At 40.8% G+C, this 26929-nt stretch overlaps 1 pseudogene; it reads right to left on the bottom strand.

The window, feature by feature from the left end:
* Positions 1 to 2352: 2352 nt before the first annotated feature.
* LOC123936874 overlaps positions 2353 to 26929 on the bottom strand; it is a 48542-nt pseudogene continuing 23965 nt past the window's right edge.

Here is a 26929-nt window from a genome sequence, read left to right as displayed (position 1 = left end):
TTGTTTTATGCATTATATTTATAATATTATATATTATACATATATTATATTATATATATGCATATTGTACACACATACACACATAAACATTACATCTTTTTTATCCATTCAACTCCATGGACACTGTTCAGGAACACTTAGTTGTTTCCAGGAAAAAATCTTTATATCTGATTTTGTGTTTTGAATTTCCTCCTTCACCATCCAAGAACAAAATGAAAACTTTGTCAATAGAACACACTACTTATTATAATTTTTAAAATTTTACATATTTCTTCATACAAGAAAATCTGTAGGATTCAAATTGCTGATATTTGATTCTTATACTTCATATTTTTAACACAGGTTATTTCAACACAGAATATTTGAAACTGGTAGTTTCTTATGAGATTTTGATGATTAATTTCAAATTGACTCATTATTTTATAGTGAGAAAACTAGAGCCTATAAAGATTGAAGAACTAATCCAAAGTCTATTTGGATCTATTTCTAGACAGTAATATATATATAGAGAGAGAGCTTTTTTTAAAGTTCATCCGTGCTGTAACATTCACCAGATTTTTTCCACATTTTTAAAAAAGATTTCATTTATTTACTAGAGAGAGAGAGAGCGATCACAAGAAGGGGGAGCGTCAGAAAGAGAAGGATACACCCCACTATTCAGGGAGCCCAATGCAGGGCTCGATCCCAGAACCCTGGGATCATGACCTGAGCCTAAGGCAGACGCATAACTGACTGAGCCCTCAGGTGCCCCTTTTGGTCCATTTATATGACTGAATAATATTCTATTGCATAGATATACCATTTTTTTATTCATTCATCAATTGATGGTCATTTGGTTTATACTTTTGGCTATTACGAATATTGCTGCTATGAATATCCTGTATAAGTTTTTTTGTTTTTTTTTCCATTTTAATTTATTTATTTTTTCAGCGTAACAGTATTCATTGTTTTTGCACAACACCCAGTGCTCCATGCAAAACGTGCCCTCCCTATTACTCACCACCTGTTCCCCCAACCTCCCACCCCTGACCCTTCAAAACCCTCAGGTTGTTTTTCAGAGTCCACAGTCTCTTATGGTTAGCCTCCCCTTCCAATTTTTTTTTTTATAAACATATAATGTATTTTTCTGTATAAGTTTTTGTATGGATAGATGTTCAGTTGTCTTGGGTATATACCTAGGAATGAAATTGCTGGGTCATATAGAAACTCTGCATTTAACTTTTTTTTTTTCTAAGCAGCTATATGATTTTATATTCTCATCAGTAATGTGTGAAAGGGTCCTTGTTTCTCTACCTTCTTCCCAATGGTTGCTATTATTAGATTTTTTAGTTCTAGCCATTGTAATAGGTATGAAATAGAATCTCACTTTGATTTTGATTTGTAGTTCTTTAATAACTAATAATATTGATCATACTTTCATGTGCTCGTTGACCATCTGTATATCTTCTTTGGAAAATGTCTATTCAAATCCTTTGCCAATTTTTAAAAATTAGGTTATCTGTTTTAGTCATTAGCTGAGTCATTATACATTTTGGATCCTAGCCCCTTACATATATGTTTGCAAATATTTTTTCCCATTCTGTGGGCTGTCTTCCACTTTTTTATAGAGTGCTTTGAAGAAAAGTTTCCAAGTTTGATGAAGTCCAATTTATCTATTTTTATTTTGGTCACTTGTGCTTTTGTGTCAAATCTAAGAAATCATTGTGCAAATCAGAGTCACAGAAACTTAGGGCTCTGTTTTATTCTAAGAGCTTTATAATTTTAGCTCTTACACTTAGGTCTTTGATCCTTTTTCAGTTCATTTTCTAATATGTTGAGAAGTGAGAGTCCAGCAGCATTCTCTTGCATGTGTATACCCCGTTGTCCACACTTACTGAAAAGACTATGGCACATGACAGTTCATTAAATGGCTTCAGAGGTAGGGGCTAGAGGAGAGACAAAAATAAACTGGGGTGGGAGAAAAACATCAACCAGGAGGAGGCAGGAGCTGGCTGGTTCCTTCGCAGCCTGATTTAAGGGAGGGACGTGGTGCCTCTGAACAGCAGGATGGCTCCCTTCTTTCAGCCCTTGGTAGGGCAGAGAAAAAGCAAAAGGCTGTTGCTTCGGCCCTCCTGAGTCTCAAGGGAAAGGGGAAAGCTGGTGTTTTGCTGTCATGAGTTCTGGGAAGGGGGCAGGGGGTGCTGGGTGGGGTACAGGGCGGCTGGAAACACTAGCAGATAACCTGCGTGAGAGAGAGACGGCGACAAGTCGTGACCGGGGACCCCTCCTCAGGCCCGGCGCCCTGTCTCCGGGCCTGCCCCCTGGGCGCAGCCGCGCACCAGATGGTAGCTCTGGGGGTCCTTCATGTTGGAGTCACTCCAGGATGGTGGGTGGGGGGTCCCCACTGTTGATGGGGGCTGAGGTCTCCGGGGCTGTCGGCTGCCTGGGTCCGGGGGGCTGCTGCCGCTGCCGCTGGAAATGGGGGCGGTTTCGTGGGCGCTGGGGCTCAGGCCGGGAACCATCAGCGAGGCCTTGGTTGGGCTTGGTCTCGCCATCCCCACCTTCTGTGCTCGGCTGCTGGGGTGGCCTGGGGCGGAAAGGCCTTCGGTGCCGAGGCCGGAATCTGGGAGGGGGCACGCGCTCATCTCCCTGCTGGCCCCGCTCCAATGGGCCGTCTCTTTGGGCTCTACCCCGTCCGTGCCCTCTATAGGCTGCTGCTGGCTGGGGGGCCGAGGGCCTCGCACAAAGCGCCGTTGGTAGAAGAAGGGCGGTGGGCGCCGCCGCCTGGGCCTCTGCCCCAGTCCTCAACTCGCTCGTCTTCACTGCCCGGGTCCGCCCCGCGGGACGGAGCCTCTGCCGCCATGCGCGGGGGTCGGCTGGGCGAGGCCGGGGGATGAACCGCGGAACCTGCGCCGATTGGGGGCGTAGCGGCTGCCCTTCACGGGCGCGCCCCCGGGCCGGGTCGCGCCGGCAGCTTCGGCACCCTTCTCTCCCTCCACGACATCAAACTCCACTGTCTCCCGGTCTCCAGCGCTGCGTAGGAACTTCCTGGGGTTGTTCCTTTTAATCGCCGTCTGGTGAACAAAGACATCCTCCTTGGTGTCATCCTGTGGATGAATCCGTAACCATTCCGGACGTTGAACCATTTCACAGTGCCCAGGACTTGGATTGCTGGCAGGCAGAGACTCGGCGGGGCAGGAGGGTGGGGGAAGAGACGAGCTGGGCTCAGTTTGGCGATTCTGCAAATTTACCGATTACGGGGCACCTGGGTGGCTCAGTGGGTTAGGCCGCTGCCTTCGGCTCAGGTCATGATCTCAGGGTCCTGGGATCAAGTCCTGCATCGGGCTCTCTGCTCAGCGGGGAGCCTGCTTCCCCCTCTCTCTCTCTGCCTGCTTCTCTGCCTACTTGTGATCTCTCTCTGTCAAATAAATAAATAAAATCTTTAAAAAAAAAAAAAAATTTACCGATTACGGATAACTTCAAGCCACGGGTTTCTCCCAGGAGCTCCGAGGCTTGCTTTCTGATCCCACGCCCGCCAAATGGACGCGCCCACACAGCGGGGCCCGGGCTTCCAAGACCTTCCAACTCTAAGTCAGGCTCCTCGTGGAGCCTGCAGCATCTCCATCTTCTTTCCCCATTGAATTGCCTTGGTACTTATTAACTATATTACACTGCTGTGTTGGACCTCAACACCACATACTGCTAAAGCAGTTTTCTCTTATGTGTCTGTATTCCCCTTTCTTTTCTGGCCTCCGCATTTGGGTTCCGGTTCAGCCGCAAACAGAAGTCATACTGAGGATTGTTAAGGATGTTTTAAAAGCCACTTGAAAGTATCCATTGTTTTTCCACTCATTGCCCCATTGCTCTTCCCTACTCAGTATTTGTTCATCAAAAGAAGTTGTCAAAAGGCTTGAACAAAGAAACTGCAGAACTGCCTCAACTGAGATGTGGTCCTCTTCCTTCAAGTTTTATTTGCCTCTAATCAAACCCGGAAATCTTGATTTCCAAACACCACTCATTGAAAGTGAGATTGCTGTGTCTCAGGACTGGTCAGCCCATACTCTGACACCCAGGAAAAGGATAAGTTGGAAAAGGCTCCAAAAAATACCCAGTGGAGAATAAAGAACAGCCTTTTCCCAAAAGCAGTTAATACAGAAAAACACCTCCTTGTTTCACTTTCCCATTATGGCACAAAGACAAATTTTCTAAATGAAATTACTTGAAAAAAGTTAATGACTCAAGAGTATACGATCACCAAAAATTATACCAAAATACTGATAGCAGCTTCTCAGAAAAAAATGATCTTGTTTAGTTTGTATGTTCTGTTCTCAGAGTAACTCCTTGGGCCTCTAAAAACTGTGGGGTTCATTAAAGAAGTATACTTAGATCAGGTGAGGACATCTGGATTACATTAGTGGCTGAAAGCACCCCAAACTGTGGTGTGTTTAGAAACAATGATACTACTGTATCACAGTCACAACAATAAATACTTCAGCAAATTATTTGTTACCTAGCACACATTTAATAATTATTATTTCTTGTGTGAATCTCAGCTCACCAGTTGTCACTGAACTGACTGGTTAATAACTGTGTAGATGTTTCTCACAGCTTTAAAATATTGAAAGCTGATTAAACTGACATTTTCTAAACAATCTTAAGAATTCTTTTTCATTTAATCTAGAAGTTTCATTAATTAATTAAAACAAAAAACTAAGTTGACGGGGGGGAGGAGTCAAGATGGCGGAGAAGTAGCAGCCTGAGACTACATCAGGTAGCAGGAGATCAGCTCGATAGCTTATCTAAACATTGCAAACACCTACAAATCCAACGGGAGAGCGAAGAGAAGAAGAACAGCAACTCTAGAAACAGAAAATCAACCACTTTCTGAAAGGTAGGACTGGCGGAGAAGTGAATCTAAAACGACGGGAAGATAGACCGCGGGGGGAGGGGCCGGCTCCCGGCAAGCGGCGGAGCAACGGAGCACAAAATCAGGACTTTTAAAAGTCTGTTCCACTGAGGGACATTGCTCCAGGGGCTAAACCGTGGCCCCAGGCCCCGCAGGGTCACAGAAGGATCGGGGGTGTCAGAGTGTTGGAGAGCTCGCAGGTATTAGAACGGAGAAGCCGGCTGGAGAGACAGAGCCGAGCACTGAACTCTCAGCTCGGGGTTACCTTGAACTGGTCGCGGGCTGGGTGAGCTCGGAGCGCGGCTAGAGGCTGGGGATATGGGAGTGATTGGGTGCTGTCCTCTGGGGGCGCACTGAGGAGTGGGGCCCCAGGCTCTCGGCTCCTCCGGGCCGGAGACTGGGAGGCCACCATTTTCATTCCCGTCCTCCGGAACTCTACAGAAAGCGTTCAGGGAACAGAAGCTCCCAAAAGCGAACCCGAGCCGATTACTTAGTCCGGCCGCCGGTAAGGGTGGTGCAATCCGGCCTCGGGCAAAGACACTTGAGAGTCACTACAACAGGGCCCTCCCCCAGAAGATCAACAAAATATCCAGCCAGGACGAAGTTCATCTATCAAGGAGAAAGCAGATTCAATTCCTAAGACAGCAGAGCAATTCCAGAGGAGGAGAAAGCAAAGCACGGAACTCATGGCTTTCTCCCCATGATTCTTTAGTCTTGCGGCTACTTCAATTTTTTTTTTCTTTTTTCAATTTTTTTTCTTTTTTCTTTTTTCTTCTTCTGCTAAATTTTTTTTAAACTTTTACCCTTTTCTTTTTTAACATTTTTTGACTAGTTCATCTAAATATATATATTTTTTCTTTCTTTTTTATATTTTTTATTTGTTGTATTTTTTAAATTTTTTTCTTTCTTTCTTTTTTTTTTTTTCAGAAGCTGTTTTTATCCCCTTTCTCCCCCCCACAATTTGGGGTCTCTTCTGATTTGGTTACAGCGCATTTTTCCGGGGTCTTTGCCACCCTTTTAGTAGTTTATTTGCTCCTTCATATTCTCTTATCTGGACAAAATGACAAGGCGGAAAAAATCACCACAAACAAAAGAACAAGAGACAGTACCGAAGGCTAGGGACCTAATCAACACAGACATGGGTAATATGTCAGATCAAGAGTTCAGAATGACGATTCTGAACATTCTAGCCGGGCTCGAAAAGGCATGGAAGATATTAGAGAAACCCTCTCTGGAGATATTAAAGCCCTTTCTGGAGAAATTAAAGAACTAAAATCTAACCAAGTTGAAATCAAAAAAGCTATTAATGAGGTGCAATCAAAAATGGAGGCTCTCACTGCTAGGATAAATGAGGCAGAAGAAAGAATTAGTGATATAGAAGACCAAATGACAGAGAATAAGGAAGCCGAGCAAAAGAGGGACAAACAGCTACTGGACCATGAGGGGAGAATTCGAGAGATAAGTGACACCATAAGATGAAACAACATTAGAATAATTGGGATTCCAGAAGAAGAAGAAACAGAGAGGGGAGCAGAAGGTCTATTGGAGAGAATCATTGGAGAGAATTTCCCTAATATGGCAAAGGGAACAAGCATCAAAATCCAGGAGATGCAGAGAACCCCCCTCAAAGTCAACAAGAATAGGTCCACACCCCGTCACCTAATAGTAAAATTTACACGTCTTAGCGACAAAGAGAAAATCCTGAAAGCAGCCCGAGAAAAGAAGTCTGTAACATACAATGGTAAAAATATTAGATTGGCGGCAGACTTATCCACAGAGACCTGGCAGGCCAGAAAGAGCTGGCATGATATATTCAGAGCACTCAACGAGAAAAACATGCAGCCAAGAATACTCTATCCAGCTAGGCTATCATTGAAAATAGAAGGAGAGATCAAAATCTTCCAGGACAAACAAAAACTGAAAGAATTTGCAAACACCAAACCAGCTCTACAGGAAATATTGAAAGGGGTCCTCTAAGCAAAGAGAGAGCCTAAAAGTAGTAGATCAGAAAGGTACAGAGACAATATACAGTAACAGTCACCTTATAGGCTAATAATGGCACTAAATTCATATCTCTCAATAGTTACCCTGAATGTTAATGGGCTAAATGCCCCAATCAAAAGACACAGGGTATCAGAATGGATAAAAAAACAAAACCCATCAGTATGTTGCCTACAAGAAACTCATTTTAGACGCGAAGACACCTCCAGATTTAAAGTGAGGGGGTGGAAAATAATTTACCATGCTAATGGGCATCAGAAGAAAGCTGGGGTGGCAATCCTTATATCAGATCAATTAGATTTTAAGCCAAAGACTATAATAAGAGATGAGGAAGGACACTATATCCTACTCAAAGGGTCTGTCCAACAAGAAGATCTAACAATTTTAAATATCTATGCCCCTAACGTGGGAGCAGCCAACTATATAAACCAATTAATAACAAAATTAAAGAAACACATCAATAATAATACAATAATAGTAGGGGACTTGAACACTCCCCTCACTGAAATGGACAGATCATCCAAGCAAAAGATCAACAAGGAAATAAAGGCCTTAAATGACACACTGGACCAGATGGACATCACAGATATATTCAGAACATTTCATCCCAAAGCAACAGAATACACATTCTTCTCTAGTGCACATGGAACCTTCTCCAGAATAGATCACATCCTGGGTCACAAATCAGGTCTCAACCGGTATCAAAAGATTAGGATTATTCCCTGCATATTTTCAGACCACAATGCTCTGAAGCTAGAACTCAATCACAAGAGGAAAGCTGGAAAGAACCCAAATACATGGAGACTAAACAGCATCCTTCTAAAGAATGAATGGGTTAACCAGGAAATTAAAGAAGAATTGAAAAAATTCATGGAAACAAATGATAATGAAAACACAACAGTTCAAAATCTGTGGGACACAGCAAAGGCAGTCCTGAGAGGAAAATATATAGCAGTACAAGCCTTTCTCAAGAAACAAGAAAGGTCTCAAGTACACAACCTAACCCTACACGTAAGGAGCTGGAGAAAGAACAAGAAAGAAACCCTAAACCCAGCAGGAGAAGAGAAATCATAAAGATCAGAGCAGAAATCAATGAAATAGAAACCAAAAAAAACAATAGAAAAAATCAATGAAACTAGGAGCTGGTTCTTTGAAAGAATCAATAAGATTGATAAACCCCTGGCCAGACTCATCAAAAAGAAAAGAGAAAGGACCCAAATCAATAAAATCATCAATGAAAGAGGAGAGATCACAACTAACACCAAAGAAATACAGACAATTATAAGAACATACTATGAGCAACTCTACGCCAAGAAATTGGACAATCTGGAAGAAATGGATGCATTCCTAGAGACATATAAACTACCACAACTGAACCAGGAAGAAATAGAAAACCTGAACAGGCCCATAACCAGTAAGGAGATTGAAACAGTCATCAAAAATCTCCAAACAAACAAAAGCCCAGGGCCAGACGGCTTCCCAGGGGAATTCTACCAAACATTTAAAGAAGAACTCATTCCTATTCTCTTGAAACTGTTCCAAAAAATAGAAACGGAAGGAAAACTTCCAAACTCATTTTATGAGGCCAGCATCACCTTGATCCCAAAACCAGACAAGGATCCCACCAAAAAAGAGAACTACAGACCAATATCCTTGATGAACACAGGCGCAAAAATTCTCGCCAAAATACTAGCCAATAGGATTCAACAGTACATTAAAAGGATTATTCACCACGATCAAGTGGGATTTATTCCAGGGCTGCAGGGTTGGTTCAACATCCGCAAATCAATCAATGTGATAGAACACATTAATAAAAGAAAGAACAAGAACCATATGATACTCTCAATAGATGCTGAAAAAGCATTTGACAAAGTACAGCATCCCTTCCTGATCAAAACTCTTCAAAGTGTAGGGATAGAGGGCACATACCTCAATATTATCAAAGCCATCTATGAAAAACCCACCGCAAATATCATTCTCAATGGAGAAAAACTGAAAGCTTTTCCGTTAAGGTCAGGAACACGGCAGGGATGTCCATTATCACCACTGCTATTCAACATAGTACTAGAAGTCCTAGCCTCAGCAATCAGACAACAAAAAGAAATTAAAGGCATCCAAATTGGTAAAGAAGAAGTCAAACTATCACTCTTCGCAGATGATATGATACTATATGTGGAAAACCCAAAAGACTCCACTCCAAAACTGCTAGAACTTGTACAGGAATTCAGTAAAGTGTCAGGATATAAAATCAATGCACAGAAATCAGTTGCATTTCTGTACACCACCAACAAGACTGAAGAAAGAGAAATTAAGGAGTCAATCCCATTTACAATTGTACCCAAAACTATAAGATACCTAGGAATAAACCTAACCAAAGAGACTAAGAATCTATACACAGGAAATTATAAAGTACTCATGAAAGAAATTGAGGAAGACACAAAAACATGGAAAAATGTTCCATGCTCCTGGATTGGAAGAATAAATATTGTGAAAATGTCTATGCCTCCTAAAACAATCTACACATTTAATGCAATCCCTATCAAAATACCATCCATTTTTTTCAAAGAAATGGAACAAATAATCCTAAAATTTATATGGAACCAGAAAAGACCTCGAATAGCCAAAGGAATATTGAAGAACAAAGCCAAAGTTGGTGGCATCACAATTCCGGACTTCAAGCTCTATTACAAAGCTGTCATCATCAAGACAGCATGGTACTGGCACAAAAACAGACACATAGATCAGTGGAACAGAATAGAGAGCCCAGAAATCGACCCTCAACTCTATGGTCAACTAATCTTCGACAAAGCAGGAAAGAATGTCCAATGGAAAAAAGACAGCCTCTTCAATAAATGGTGCTGGGAAAATTGGAGAGCCACATGCAGAAAAATGAAATTGGACCACTTCCTTACACCACACATGAAAATAGACTCCAAATGGATGAAGGACCTCAATGTGAGAAAGGAATCCATCAAAATCCTTGAGGAGAATGCAGGCAGCAACCTCTTCGACCTCAACCGTAGCAACATCTTCCTAGGAACAACGGCAAAGGCAAGGGAAGCAAGGGCAAAAATGAACTATTGGGATTTCATCAAGATCAAAAGCTTTTGCACAGCAAAGGAAACAGTTAACAAAACCAAAAGACAACTGACAGAATGGGAGAAGATATTTGCAAACGACATATCAGATAAAGGGCTAGTATCCAAAATCTATAAGGAACTTAGCAAACTCAACACCCAAAGAACAAACAATCCAATCAAGAAATGGGCAGAGGACATGAACAGACATTTCTGCAAAGAAGACATCCAGATGGCCAACAGACACATGAAAAAGTGCTCCACGTCACTCGGCATCAGGGAAATACAAATCAAAACCACAATGAGATATCACCTCACACCAGTCAGAATGGCTAAAATTAACAAGTCAGGAAATGACAGATGCTGGAGAGGATGTGGAGAAAGGGGAACCCTCCTCCACTGTTGGTGGGAATGCAAGCTGGTGCAACCACTCTGGAAAACAGCATGGAGGTTCCTCAAAATGTTGAAAATAGAACTACCCTATGACCTAGCAATTGCACTACTGGGTATTTACCCTAAAGATACAAACATAGTGATCCGAAGGGGCACGTGTACCCGAATGTTTATAGCAGCAATGTCTACAATAGCCAGACTATGGAAAGAACCTAGATGTCCATCAACAGATGAATGGATAAAGAAGATGTGGTATATATACACAATGGAATACTATGCAGCCATCAAAAGAAATGAAATCTTGCCATTTGCGACGACGTGGATGGAACTAGAGCGTATCATGCTTAGTGAAATAAGTCAATCGGAGAAAGACAACTATCATATGATCTCCCTGATATGAGGACATGGAGAAGCAACATGGGGGGGTAGGGGGATAGGAGAAGAGTAAATGAAACAAGATGGGATTGGGAGGGAGACAAACCATAAATGACTCTTAATCTCACAAAACAAACTGGGGGTTGCTGGGGGGAGGTGGGATTGGGAGAGGGGGAGCGGGCTATGGACATTGGGGAGGGGAGGCGAACCATAAGAGACTATGTACTCTGAAAAACAACCTGAGGGTTTTGAAGGGTCAGGGGTGGGAGGTTGGGGTAACCTGAGGGTTTTGAAGGGTCAGGGGTGGGAGGTTGGGGGAACAGGTGGTGGGTAATGGGGAGGGCACGTTTTGCATGGAGCACTGGGTGTTGTGCAAAAAGAATGAATACTGTTACACTGAAAAAATAAATAAAATGAAAAAAAAATGAAAAAAAAAAAAGAAATTCAAAAACTAAGTTGACAATGAGATACTAATACATGCCCACAAGAATAGCTAACACTTTGAAAACTTATAATACCAAACATTGAGGAGAATGTGAAGCAACTGAAATTGTGAAACATTGCTGGAGGAAGCATAAATTAGTAAAATAATTCAGAATATGGCCATTACAAATTAGAGCTAATCATATGCTGATTCCATGATTCAAGAATAATTAGTTCATATGACCACCAAAAACATGTATAAAAATATTGATAGCAACTTTCGTCATAATATCCCAAACTGGAAACAACCCACATCCAATAGTAAGAAAATGGGTAAATGAATTACGTGTATTCATAAAATAAAGAATAGATTACAACCACAGACAGTCAACCACATACTCTCCCAGACATTATAGTGATCAGAAGAAACAGAGACTTAAAAAATACACTATATGATGCTATTTATGTTAAGTTCAAGAACGTGTAGATCTAATTCAAGATGTTAGAACACAGAAATCAGAGTAGTGCTTACTTTTGGGGGAGGTACTGACTGAAAAATGAGGAAAATTCTTTGGTATGAGAATATTCTGTCTTGAGCTGGGTATTACACAGGTGTATAGACAGGAAAAATAGATCAGCGCATGCATTTCTAATCAATGCACTTTATGTACCTCTTTCACATATAATAAACTTCAGTAAAAAATAAAGAAACAAACAAACAAACAAGGTGGGAGAAGTGGCCCAGGAAAGTAGAGAAACTTTCAAACCTGTTTTAACATGAAATAAAACGCTACCTCTCATGCACCTGTAACAGACAAACAGAATGAAGAATTTAAACCTAAGAAGCCTGAACACATTTGGTCCGAAAAAAAGGTGTGATGAGGATATCAGACATCATTCCCACTCCCTACTCCCAATTTGAGTCCCTGCCTAACTACTATTTCAACTCCAAGAAATAAAATGATAAACACAAACTATCTGGTGCAGATGTAATTGAGTTCTTACTTAAAATCATGGGATATGACAGAAAACTAGAGCCTAAAATTTCTAGAGTTCTTTTCTTTTGCTCTCCCACACTCACTTTTCATCCAAAGAATCAATCAATATTCAAGTTCAGCCACTCTAAACTAAGTCATATGTTAATTCAATTCTAGTTGAATGGCTTTTACATAATCCCTAGGCAGGGACCTTGTCAAAATCTTTGCTCAGTACAATTCCTGGGACACCGCTGACACTCAGTTGAGTGTATAGTATAATTAATATCATAATAACAATAAGACACAAGGAAAATGCACACCTCTTGCAGTTTGCAGAAATACCAGGCTGCAGCTAACACAGAATTTTAATTCAGAAGCAACAAAGAGAGATCAGAAGGCAGCAAGAGCAATTGGATTCAATAAATTCACAGACTCAGCCTAAACTGCAGGAAAAACCATACTTATTAGGCAAGCTATCCTATAGGAGACAAGTAAATTAAGCAAGATAATTTCCTGTTCCTAATGCATTTACTTGGCTACAGTGGAAGTTGATGTCTTAGTAGCTACATGAAGTCAAACCTTCTGAAGGTAGAAGGGACTTAGAGTGTGTGTGTGTGTGTGTGTGTGTGCGCACACGCGCGCACGTGCTCGCGTGTGCCTGTGTGTGTGTTTACATCCATGTACCTATGTCTGTGTATATTTGAAAATGATCAGCCTTACTGACAGGTAGGGTGAGAAAGGAAGAAAGTAGTAAAATACTTCTGTGACTGAAAAAGATTGTCTAATGAAATGAGTTACACCTTTAGCTCCTTATTCCCACTACAAGAACTGCTGGTATAATGAGGATTAATAAACGTTCCCTCAAGGTGCAAAGTTGTTGTTTTTTCCTCTGGAGAACAGCCAACATCTCTTCTCCAACCCTTAAGTTTGGGAGCACACCTCTGACTTTGCCAACAAAAAGAAAACTACTCTGGCCTGCATTTCACATATACACCTGTCAAAAAGCCCCAGGGCAAGGAGGATTTTCCCCAAATCCGGGTTTCAGCTGAAAGGCTCCTTTTATAATCCTTAATGGGTGAGGCTCCCTGAATAGCAACAGCAGCATCACCAGAGAACTTAGAAAATGCCAAGTCCCCTGTTCTACCCCAGACTTACGAATCAGAAACTCCAGGGCTGGGGCCTGGGAATCTGTCTTTCAAGAAGGCCTTTCAACGAGCTTGACACATGCTCATCTTTTTTTTTTTTTTTTAATATTTTATTTATTTGACAGAGAGAAATCACAACTAGGCAGAGAGGCAGGCAGAGAGAGAGGAGGAAGCAGGCTCCCCGCGGAGCAGAGAACCCAATGCGGGGCTCGATCCCAGGACCCTGAGATCATGACCTGAGCCGAAGGCAGCGGCTTTAACCCACTGAGCCACCCAGGCGCCCTGACACATGCTCATCTTTAACTTGTTTTCCTCAGTTCCACGTCCTCTTCCACCCCCTCAAAAAAAAAACATAAACAAAAACAAAAACAACTGGCCTGGTCTCTTCTTCAGCAGCTGCAAGTCTCTCTTCTTGCCCCATTGCTTTTTAAAAAATTATTCTTCAGGGTGGAACCATCGTTCCCACTTGCCACTTCTTTACACAACGTTATTCAAACAAGATATACTCTCCCACTAGTGATCATCAGTATGAAAAAAACGTTTTTCTGTCCCCAAATCTTGCCATTATCTACTGAATTGTATTAGGGTTATCACACAGCATTACAGATCTTCTGGAACCAGTCCTCAGTATCACGTTTCAGATCGTCCCTCCGCAGCCGTACCTCAGCCCCCAAAGCCCAAATCTCCTATATAGCGTGTGAGTTTGCATCGACGACTCCATAGAAGAGATTCTGTGGCTACAACATTTGTATTTCTAGACAATAAAATGTGGAGGAAGTAACTCATATGTGACATTTCTGGGTCGAGACTTTTATGAAGCCGGTGTTCCTTTTTCCCCTCCACCTACTAGATGGACACAGTGTGGGGCTCCACACCAGGGGCGGTGGTTCTCAAACTTTACCATGGATCAGAATCATCCAGAGGGCTTTTAAAAGTGCTAATCACTAGACCTCACCCCTATAGTTTGTATTCAATAAGACTAGGATGATGTCTGAGAATTTTCATTACTAACAAGGTCCTAGATGATGCCAGTCTCACTGGTCCTGGCATCACACTTGGAGAGCCACTGGTCTGAACTATTGTTCTAAAGAATGGTGGAGCCAGGGGGCGCCTGGGTGGCTCATTGCGTTGAAGCCTCTGCATTCGGCTCAGGTCATGACCCCAGGGTCCTGGGATCGAGCCCTGCATTGGGCTCTCTGTTCGGTGGGAAGCCTGCTTCCCCCTCTCTCTTTGCCGGCCTCTCTGCCTACTTGTGATTTCTGTCTGTCAAATAAATAAATAAAATCTTTAAAAAAAAAATAAAAAAAAGAATGGTGGAGCCAAAAGAAGAAAGCTGCTTCCCTGGGAGACCTTGGAGAAGAGAAATATTAGCTGATCAAGAACATCAACCTCATTCCATCTTTGTGCAAGACATGAACTTCTATTAGTTTTGAGCCTATGTGCCCTTACCTTCTATTTTTAGCCATCATTCATTCTACTCTTAAATAATAAAATTGCCTAGAAAAGTGAATTTTGACTCTTTGAGATCTTATACAACAGTATATTTATAATATCCATTAATAATAAAACAAAAGGCACTAAACAAAACACAAAACATCGGCAAAAATGAAATGGTACGTGTCTTAAATTAGAAATAATCAACGTAGTCTCTTTTTTGTTATAGATTTTTTTTTCAGTGTTTATCTTCCCCAGGATTTCAACAAGATTCTTATGAACTGCTTTTCATTAGTGCAATATAACATCTTTTTCTGTCTAGTTTTCTGTCAATCAATGTCTTTTGGGGAGGCCACCATGACAAAGCTGTGGCTAATTTCTCTTTATTTTCCTGGCACCTAACACAGGGCCCGGAATGTAGCCAAGATTCAAAAAATACATTTGTGAGATGAACAAAATAATAATAGTAAAGTATGGCAAATGGACAAATGCATATTTTTAAAAGTTGGTTTTGTCAGTTGCCAGATCCTAGGTTATATTTAATTCCACAGATGTATTCAACAGGCACTACTGAGATGCTAGGTAAAAAACAGGAGACAGAGTCGAAGTCCCTCCTCTTAGAGTCTATCCCTATGAAAAGAGACATAAATAAGAAAATATTTTTTAAAATGCAATACAACCAAATAGAAACAAAACTAAAGTGAGACAACTAACAGTGAGGGTAGATTCATTAGGAAAATTAAAATAGGCTGTTATTCTCTAAGATGCTTGACATAGACAAAAGTATTTGGCAAATTTTATCAGCATTAAAAAAAGGGAAAATCTCCATTGTGCCAGTAACACTTATTAATAGGTCCCTATATCAATAGTTTTCATATCACCGATGGTTAATTTGACAAAGCACATGGGATGCAGCAGACACACTGACTTGACTTTTCTGCCTCCTGTATGAGCGCTCACCTCCCAGAACTACCAGAGATGGAGTAAGAAGGTTGTAAATCCAGTTAATATCGTCAGAGCTTTTTTTTTTTTTTTAATCTCAGAAGGCTAAGGGTACCTGGGTAGCTCAGTCAATGAAGCTGCCAGCTCTTGATTTTTGGCTCAGGTCATGATCTCAGGGTTCTGGGACCAAGCCGCACTTCAGGGCTCTGCACTCAGCAGGGAGTCTGCTTGAGCTTCTCTCTCCCTCTCCCTCTGCCCCAACCCCAAAATAATTTTAAAAATTACCAAATCTTAAGATGCTACACCGTGAATATATTGCCCCTATTTTGCAATCTGTTATACTTCATCCTCATTGGTTTATTCTATAAATACCCAAACTGAAATGATAGTTGATTTAGATTGTCATATGAGCTACAAGCCCTAGCCTGCAGATCAAATAGACCTATTTCAAGACACTCGATGATCCAGATGGCCTTGGATAAGTCTAAACTCTCTAACATTTCTATATTCATTGAATGAGATGACAGTAGTGACTCTTTCTTAGGATTTGGGGGGAGATTGTATGAGACAATTGCATGTAGAACACTTACATTCTAAATAATCATTCAAGTTGTGCAATGCTAGCAAGGATAAGAGTATGTTCAGTAGGGATGAGAAAAGGAGGCAGTCATCATGAAAGAGTATCAGACTTGAAAACATAGTGGTAAAACCATTCTGGATTTTGGAGTTTTACAACAAGGCTATTGTGATGAGTTGCTGAAAATAAGTTTGATGGAATAAAGAAGAGTAGAAATCAAAAAACTGTGAGTCAGGGTTTTAGGCGTTGAACACAGCAAGGATAATGATAGAGGGTAGGAGTCAAGTGCTAAAGTTATTAAAAATGTGGAAAAGGGAAGTCAGCAGATGACTGTCAAAGAAGTGTTCTTCAGTTAGATTTCTCTACTATATGCTCTTTTATTATCTACTATTTTTCCTTTGTGTCACTCATCTAAGCTATAATTAATTAATGTATTTATTAATACCCATGTGTAAGATAATAAGATTCTTAAAGGTTAAGACCAGGTATATCTTGTTCCCAAGCAATTACATTTGCTTGTAAAATACAGAGCCAAACAAAAAGCCTAATTGATGCTGGATGGGTGGATGGATGCATGGATGGATGGATGGATGGACTGATGGACTACTTGTCAGATAAACCAATAAGAGGTACTACTAAAAATGCAAGGCATTGAGATCAAAAGAAGAGAATTTTCAGAGTGAAGTCAACAGGATGATTATCTGTAAAGCAAAATTATACCTAAGAATCCAGGACGTCTTGGTGAGGGTTTGCTTATTTTCCACCTCCTTATTTAATCTCTTCCTTTGTCCCAGATTAATAAACCACATCTTTAGAAACTTATTTGGTAATTAATAATTAAAATAAGCATCCTGAATGCTCCATCAAGCATACCACTAGAATCTCTCGGCATCATTTATCACCTTGGCAATACACATAACATTTTAAAATGTGCGTGACTTTGAGCCAACAATTCCATTTCTAGAAATTTATCTTACAGATACACTAATTCAAGTATGTGTGCTATGCATACAAAGATTCTCTTTGCATCATTATTTAGTATACTAAAAAATATGACACTAAATATCCAAAATAGGAGATTTGTTAAATAAAAAAGTGGTAACATTCATACAGTTGAATTTTATAAACCATCAAAAATATCCTGACCTTTAAATATTCTCCATGATATACTGTTAAATAAAAAATATGGATAAAACATGGAATAATCTATATAGGATGATTCCATTTTTTAAATACATTAATGTGTGGTGGGGGGCAGGGGACAACTATTTCTGGATAGCACTCGGGAGACTCTTCTTTCTTTTCCTCTCCTGACACTCCCTGCTCTTGCCATGTCTTATTAAGGGAGAGTGGTCCTTGGTGAGACATAATAAAAAGATTTTGGGGCATAACATACAAATATTTGCCAGGAGAAACCATCACTACCAGCCAGCAAAGTACTGGTTTGGTTTGTGGGTATTTCACTCTGAAGACTGGAAGGCTCTCCAGGTTTCTCCAGCTCTGTAGAGCTCAGGAAAAAAGGAGCAGGCCCTGTCCTCTGTCTCTAGGTGACATCTAAGCACTTGAGCATCAAAGTTTTCAATAAGAGTTATAGGTATGACCAGGAGCTTGTAGAGGAGGAGAAGGAGCAAACCAGAGTGAGAGGGATGGGATCTCTGTGATTATGTCCCAACTGGGATCTGTCTGAACTGACAGGTGGCATGAATTAAAGGAAACGCTTTGCTCCATCCTCGGGACTCCAGAGGTAAGTGTGTCAGTACTGGTCCTCCTGGTATAATGAAGTGGTAAAATATGTATGTTTACATATGTAATTGCATATGCAAAAAAAAAAAAATCTTAAGATACAAACCAAGGTGTTAACAGTGATTGTTCTTGTTGAGTAGACGGTTCCATGTGGTGGGAGAGAGGTGCTAGTGAAATGAAGATCAGAACGAAATGGAGATACAAAGGGAGGGAAAGGTTTATGGCAATTATGTCCCATCATTTAAAAATGAAGAGGGATTTTTAAAAAGAGCTCAACCAAACCATAGCTTGCTCATACATTAATTGAGCCCGAGCAGGGGAAAGTCAGTTGGACTTTCCCAAGGATGGTGAATCTGTCATTAGCGTTGCCCCCGAATTTGGAATAAAACAATTCTGGAATCTTCCCAGAAAAGCAATTGTTCCACCTTCTTGGAAATGACTATTTAGCTGTGCGAACAAATGAAACAGGCATATCGTAAGTTTTCACAATCACTTACACAAAGAGAAAAAGGAAATCACACAGCACACCTCCCACATCCAACACTCTATAGATTAGCTCTATTCAGCCACACAGCACAAGAACTCATACTATTACCACCTAATTTAAATAATTTGAGTACTTTTAGAATGAATTCTGTGATTATCTGTGGTATTCAAAGACTCCCAGCTTATAGTCTTATAAGCACAAATTACTCCTTTTACATAAGTGGACTCCCAAGGCTGTAGACATTAAAGTCACAAAGATTACCACTTAATAACTAGCTACAAAACTCTATATACCTATTTCTACACTAGATTGCAAGTGCTCAGAAGGCCAGATGGAGTCTTTTTTTTTTTTTAATCTAATTTCCTATAGCACTAAGTAGAGTGCATTACCAAGAACAGACACTTACTTCAGTCAATGAAGACTATATCCATCACACAGAAGCGTCAGGTAACTGCTCTTCCTTGGGCTTTCTGGCCATAATTTTTTTTCACTTCTTCACTGATAAAGTGTAATATCTCAATTCTCTGTTCATCCAGTACCTGTTTTTTGGAAGCTTAATTTATCAGGATATCTACTACAATGTGGAAAAAGGAGAAGAGGTAAAAACTCAGCTAATAAATTTGGTTCTTCTAAATAACTTTATAAGAAGGTTGGCTGGACATTATGTGTTTAATTCATGGTCCACGTGATTCCTTCCCCCAGATCATGGGGCCAAGACTTGGTTAACTAAGACTTGGCTCTTGTCACGGACTCACTAGGCCTCTTAACCTTCTATCATAGTTTCTCCTGGAATTGTCCCTACCACTGATCAGACAGAACAGCAAGTGCCTAACTACAAAATCACCCAAAAAAATGGGTATAATTTGCTCTTATAAATATTGAAAGAGCTCTTATCAGCATTAAGTTTTTAGAACATAATTTTTAAACGATTGGAATTTATATATTCTTGTTTATTTCAACATGCACTCATGTTCCATTTTTTTCTATAAAACAGCTTCCCCATACTTCAGCCAGAGAGCATGACTCTAAAATGAAGAACTCGTGACTGGGTGTGGGAGGGAAAAGACTAAAATTAGAGAGACCAACAAGCTCTAATATTAGGGATTTATTTCGAAAATGCCACCTCTAATGAGAACTAACAAAGAATTCTCTAAAAATGAACTGACTTGCTTAGCAGGTTGGAGCTCTGTCCTGTCCTAACAGGAGAAATGGCTAGCCTTTCTGGATTCTTTTTGAAGTTGTACAGCTAGGTTCACAAGAAAAAAGAAGTATTCACCCACAATCATGTACAGAAGAAAACTTCATATTTTATCTGAAGACAGAAGAGATTGACCAGGACAGAGACAGGGCAAAAATAAGGAAACCTAGAGAGGTGTTCTTGATCAGTCTGTTGGGCTTCTAAGCTGGTCTCCAGTTTTCAGCTAAATAGTTAACACACAAACGGAATTAGATGTCACACACTGCATTTAGATGGGATACTGTGTCACCATGGTAACTGGTTTTGCTTAAACATAGCTCTGCATGTACGCAGTCCAAATTAGCTACAGAAGAGACACACACACACACAATATTCCTGGAGCTTATGTAACGTCCGCCTATCTGTTATATTTTTCTGAAATGGGGTATTTGAGTTCATGTTTGTAAATGCTCTTTCTTTCAAACTTTCCTTTCTAGGTAGTGTGCCTCTGATCCCTCAGCTGTTAGGATCCTGGAAGTGATAAGACAAACAGGATTTCAGGTAGTAATCAACATGTGAAAAGAAGAATTTGCGCATGCCTTCAGTCAGGAAGTTCTGGGTGCTTGGAATATGGATTGTAAAACCTACCACTCAAGCTTCTTACCTTTCAAATGCTATTTTATTTGGCTCATCCCTGTGGAGTATTTCAGATCATTTTTCTTGAAAGATGATCCCCAAATAGCATTCCCACCCCCGCCCCCAACTCCTCCTTGTGAAAAAATTGCTAAGAAAACAACTTAAAGCAAATTGAAAGAACTTTTAAAAAGAAAGGAAGTTGCCACAACTGGTATCCAATCCAAGAAATATCCCCAGCATTCTTCTCATGAGTTTTCCTTGAAGATTTATCTAAAAGAAAGGAAAAATAATTTATTGGTTGAACTCCATTACATGGCACTGTTAAAAGCATGTGATTCCTTTTACTTGTCAAGTCTCTATTTCTGTTTTCTTCTTCTTCTCTCTCTCTGTTTTTTTCTGAGAAGAGAACTAAATATGATCCACTTTGGGGGAAATTACATCATTGGCTGTTTTATAGTTTTCAAGACCACTCTGATTTCTGTACTAAAATGGCATAATGTCTGCAGTGTTAGTGAATATTTGTCTGAGAAGAGGGGAAATTAATCATATTTCCCCTACTGAACACCAGTGAAATTATCTTTCTGCTTTTGGCTTCAGGATGTATTCAGTTTGTCCAGTCTCCCTTTCATTTAAAGGAAAATAACTACCATTTAATTGAGCCCCAAGTACATACCAGGCACTTGGTGAGAAATCTAGTACACCATGTCATTTAATTCTCACAAAGACTTGCAAGGTGGGTGTCGTCATCTCTACTGAAGAAAAGGAAATTAATGCTCAGAGGGGGTCTGAAAATGTTTCCCTATTTTACACAGCTTATAATTTGGCAAAGCTGTTATACAAATGCGGATTCCAGAATACATTTGCTCAGAAGATACTCATCCCATTTCTAATAGTGCTACTACTCAAAAAACAGCAGGTAAGGGCTCTTCAGCTTTGGATTATTAAATTGGATCTGCTGAATTTTTTCATTAGAACGCTCTTCCCTCCGTTGGAGCATCAGTACTGCGATACCCCGGGGGACCACTGGGAGGCAGTAGTAGTCTGATCCCAGCATCCCACCTTCAAGTCCTCACCATTGGCTTGCTTTCTTTACAAAGGGTCTCTACCTCTACAAGGAACTGAATATGTAACACTTTTTTTCCTTTCCAAGATATCCAGATTCGAATGTGCTGAAATGTTTCTTGAAAATTGTTTGAGAACGTGAAATGTCCTGACTCTCGTATATAAGGAGAAGCAGCAAGATAGCTGTTCGGCGCGAGTTTCTGACAGCGAGTCTGCAATAACAGTGCTTGGGTCTGGAAGTGGAGGCAGTGGGACAGGCCCAGGCCCTGAACTCACAGGGTCCAGAGGCGCGGGAGTAGGGGAGAAGCCAACATCAACCTTCCAGAATCGCAGGAGCATCGCTAGTGTGGGCTGAGAGGGATCAACGGCTACAGGAGGGGACAAGAACACATGTCCATGCCACTGATGTGACAGACGCGTGGAGAAAGGGAACCCACAGATCCTTGAATGCTAGAGCTGGGGAGGAGCCTCAAGAAAATCTCATCCAGTCATTGTCACTCCGTGTCTTGGAGAGCTTCTTAGGCAAGTGTCCCAAAGGCAGCTAAGGGGGTGGAATAGGGAAGACTCCAGGTGAGGCTCCTGGCAGCGCTTTCCAGCCCTGCGTTTTAGCCACAGTGTTTCCAGTTCTATCAGTTTCGGGGTTTCTGCATAAGATTTTCTTTTGTAAAAGAAACCTATAGCTTTAGAAATTTTGCAAACTGCTTTGTAAGTGAGGAAACCGAGACAGAGAGGTGATCCCTTATATGATACCTCTTTCTGCAATGAACGAGCAGATTGTTGGGGCATATTCCTTTCAATAGTGCAGATAGTCCATGATGCCCTGCAGCATCCCAGCCCAGTTCTGCGAAAAGGTGTGGACATCAGAAGAAATAACAATCAATGCAGTAGCCCAAGGTCTAAGAATCACCTCTACCAAGATGTCTTGCTGTCACATGCTTTGAGACAAATCAATGACAGGCAACCCGCCTTTATTTTCCTCTTTAAAATAAAAGCTGCAATATCAGCTTCCTTTATTAGAAACAGATTCAAAGGCCCAATTGGCTGGGTATTCTGTCAAGAAAGGGGCACAAGCTAAGGGCTAAAGGAAACAAAATTATAAGTTAAGTAGAGTAGTTTTTATACTATTAACTCAAAGCAGGAAGACTTAATTCAGCAGGGGATTGAAAAGATACTCGACTGAGGCCTGAACCAACCTCACGGTTCTTTATATGGGCAGCAATTAAAACCAGAATAACCTCTCTGTGGCAAACTCATGTGCAAAGTTTTCTTAGGACGTGTTTCCATAATTGGGGGCAACAGAATATTTTAGAAGGAGAAGCATCGGCTTTGGACATAGACGTTGCCCAGTAGGAATCTAGCACTGCCAGTTCCTGATTGTGTATGCCCTTGACCAAGTCGTTCAGTCTTTGTGGACCTCGTGTTCCTATTTGGAAATGCTTGCGGGGCTGTTTTGAGCATTAGAGAGAATACGTGGGAGGCATCTCACACGTGTCTGATGTTATTATTCTTGCGTGTTCTTGTTGTTTTCTTTGTTAATGGACCTGAAAATCAGAATTCGGAGTTAGAGTGAAGCGACTTGTGTGATCTCTCCACAGATTGGAATCTTCTGGTTCTGTAGCCAGTTTCATCTAGCCGGGAAATTGTTTTGACTACATGAGGAGAAAACTGCAGAAGCTTCTCAGCAGGAAAAAAGTTTCATGAGTGTAGGGATGAAGATGTGGTTAGAGTGGGCACACAACTGTCAGGTATAAACGGTCTTTGCTCTGGGCTGTTAAGGAAAGGGAAACTATGGGGGCGCTGGGCTGTTAAGGAAAGGGAAACTATGGGGGCGCCTGTGTGGCTCAGTCGGTTGGTGCATCTGCTTTCGGCTTAGGTCATGATCTCAGGGTCCTGGGATCCAGTCCCACATCAGGCTCCTTGCTCAGTGGGGAGCCTGCTTCTCCCTCTGCTTCTACCTGCGAATCCACCTCCTTGTGCTCGCTCTCTCTCTCTCTCTCTCTCTCTAATAAATAAATAAAAATTCTTTTAAAAAAAGAAAAGAAAAGAAAAAGAAAGAAAGAAAAGGGAAACCATGATCTGAGCTCCAGTTTTGTGCCTGATGTTTGAGCCATCATGGGTGATTTTTTTTCACTGCAGGGTTTACTTGGTACAGGGCTGACTATTTGTAGAGCCCCCACAGCTACTGCAACAGGCTGAGGAAAGTGTTAGTTTAGAAGACGAAAAAGCAGGAGAGAAAGTTCACAGAGAGGTTGGAGAGGGAACCGTCTAGGTTGGCGATGTTGGGCAAGTGCCACCTGTCATCGCTAGCAGTCATTCAACCATGCAGCTTTCATGCAGCAGCTTGGAGCCTTCCTAGGGCCATTGCGAACTCCTGGAATAACCTTTGTGTTGGACAAAGTTCTTTTGAAATTAAGCTATCTAGGAAAATATGATCTGAGGCAATTTTGTCAAGAAACCCCAGAGGCCTAGAGTTAGTGGATTCAGAGTAGCCAGGAGCCTACCTGATCAGCACTAAGGTTTAGAAGCTCCAGAATTATTTCTGGGTCAAGGAAGCCAATTACAAGATGGTCTCTTACAGAAAAAGAACAAGAAAGAGAAAAGACTTAGAAAACCTTCCTAAATTGACTGTGGTCATAAAAGCATGGAATTAGAGATTTCGCACACTTTGAGATTCTTCTAGAGTGACAGGCGTGATAATACAGAAAAATAATATCTCCTATGAATGTAACTTTTTCAATAGAGATTGTTGGAGGGCAGTTCCTTCACTCCCCATGTTAGAAATCTATCATCCATTCCCCCACGAGCAGAAATTACAGTTTTGAAAATCTAAGCCATGTGGGTCTCAGGGTGTGGGCAGGCAGTGTGGGCCATACAGATTGAGGGCTACAGCTGGTCACCTTGCTCAAAACGTGTCAGCCAGACCCTTGAATTCTCCCAGGACTGGTTGCTAATAGAATCTTCAGTGTTTCCTTTATAAAGCCTTGTTTCCTAGTTGTGGCTTTTTGGGCTATAATTACTTGCTAAAGATGACATTTTTCTTTTACAAGTAAGAGGCCTAAGATGGGTATATGAAACCACCCTATTTGAATAAGTGCATCAATTTAGTATCTTGAAGTAAACAATGTTAATGAATTGATGCATTCTGTGTAGTCCCTGAACATAATTAAATTCAAACATTACCAGGAGGGAGTCGTGTTGCTGACCGGCTTCCACAAGGACAGCACCAGGGAAAACAGCAGCCTACAGACTAATTATTAATTCTTACCTCTTCATGAGGGAGAAACAATGGATTAACCATTTTAAATCACATTGGAACTCAGGGTTGCTATGCAGTTCTGTCATAAATATTTACCCAACACTCTGATTTTACCATGCTCTTTACAGAGTTAGAGTTTGTCCTGGGTCTTGCATACCTATGTTTCCTCAGGCTACATCATTGCCCAGGGATTTTTTTTTTTTTTAATTTATAAACGGTGTGTTCTCTTATCTTGGGCTCCTGAATTGATTGGGGAATCTCCATTCCTTTTCCATCTCTCAATCTTGGGAGCTTCTAGGAAGTGTCTCATCAATGGCATGTTGAGCTATCTGACAAATGCCACCATCTTTCTACTCCTTGGCTCTGTTCTGAGATCCCTATCTACATATCTGCTGCTTCGGCCATTAAAATCTTAAAGGCCCCATAAAGACAACTCACCATTGCTCCTACAGGCTTGGGCACTGTCTGTAGCAGTTGTCCACCAAAGTCAGGCTGTACCAATCCCATTGAGAGTGCAAGCTCCATTTCCACTCATCCTCTAAGACTAGGGTTGTCAGATTAGCAAATAAAAATACATAGAAGCAACCAATAAATTTTCCTGGAAATATGTCCTAAATATTGCATATAATATACCTTAAAAAATTGTTCATTTGAAATTCAGATTTAATTCAGTGTTGCATAATTTCCCTGGCCACTCTATCTAAGACATATAGAAAATGTCTGTTTCATTCACACCACAGTATCATAGAGGAGTTTTTATTATTTTTATTAGCCCACTTTATTAAAGAGGATACTGAAACTTCTAGTCTCAATGCACGAGTTGTACCTGAATGTCTGGTTTCAGTCCTGGGCTCCTAAATCCTCCCTGTGCTGCTCAGTCTCTCTTCTGTACTGCTGCATGTATCATACCTCTACTAACTAAAGATCATCCACACTGTCAAATAGGGGATATTAAAAATACAACACATTGATGAGTGGAATTTTGAGTTAAGAGTGATGAGACCTTGGTATAATCCGAGAGTAGCCTACATTTGCTATAGATGGAGCACCTAAATGAGGTGGGCTCCTGTTGTCAAGGAAACCAGCTGACCTGAGTATCAAAAAAGTGATAAGGCCTTCATATTTTTTAAAAAATATGCATTCATTTTGGAACCATTCTTCCCTTACTCTTTTGATCAATGTGCCACTCATCCTAAAGCCCAAATCCCATGCCCTTCCTATATTGTTACACAGGGCTGGGAAATTGCTTAATCAATAAAGCACGCCATCTGCTATTTCCACCTACTTCCTGGATGCCTGCTCTCTTTGTACACTTGTAATGCTATCCAAACAGAATTTTCTACCCTGTCTTTTTCAATAACTAATAGATAAATGAGTCCAGTATCTCTCCTGACCAACCATTGGTTGCAGCCTCTTTAAATAAACCAATAGAAATCATCCTCCACACTAAATGGGTTATTAAAATAACCTCTACTTTAAAGTCATTTACTTGAAAAAAGAAGTTTATATGCCCCTCAGTGAACAGGGATCCACTTCTTTTCATCTGGTTGTATTCTACGACATACACATATGTATGTTGGATCCAGGAATGGAGCCTTCTTCTAAGAAGAATCAAAGAAGGCAAGAGCAGAAAAGTCTTACATTTATATCTTTACTGTGTTCAACATATTTTATTGTACCGAATTTGGTTTTTGAAAACCAAAGGTGAGCTGACATACCTACTCGGCAACCACAGACTGAAGAATCTTTCAGCATTTCAAATGCTTCAAAATATAATCTGAACACTCAGCCTAGGACCTTTCAGTTTTCTTAGATGGGGACTTCTGGCTCAGGAAAGCCTGTTCCTCTTTTAAGGATTCCCTGTTTGTCAATAGTAACTACCTTAAACATGTCATTTGCATGAATAGAGCCTACCCTGGGACTTTCCTTCCCAATAAAGAAGCTTAGGATCAAAGGAGTTCACCATGTTTTTGTTCCAAAACATATTGCAACAGGGGTTGTAAATTAGTTTCTGGCCACTTCCTGGAGTACTGTGTTGAGGATACTACTCGGGCCACATTTGGGCTCTAGAAAATAGTTTTATAGTCAATCAGTCATGTTTCTCATGGTTGCATGCTTGGAGAAAAAAAGCACACATGCCTTGCACTTAATATGCCTTTATTAAAAGCATTAATTGACTACATGGGACTGGAAAACAATTTCAGATTCCTGGGATGAGACAGCAGTATTTTTAACTAACAAAGGCAGCTTCATCTTTTCCTCAACTAACTGACCAGGATGCCTGCCAAACAGAGAAGCACTGATGCCTGTCTCTAATACCTTACTATCTTAATCTAAAA

Source organism: Meles meles, chromosome 2 (genome assembly GCF_922984935.1).
Source record: "Meles meles chromosome 2, mMelMel3.1 paternal haplotype, whole genome shotgun sequence".
NCBI lineage: Eukaryota > Metazoa > Chordata > Mammalia > Carnivora > Mustelidae > Meles > Meles meles.
Note: the sequence above shows the minus strand (reverse complement) of the source record. Positions and strands in the feature narration are given on the sequence as shown.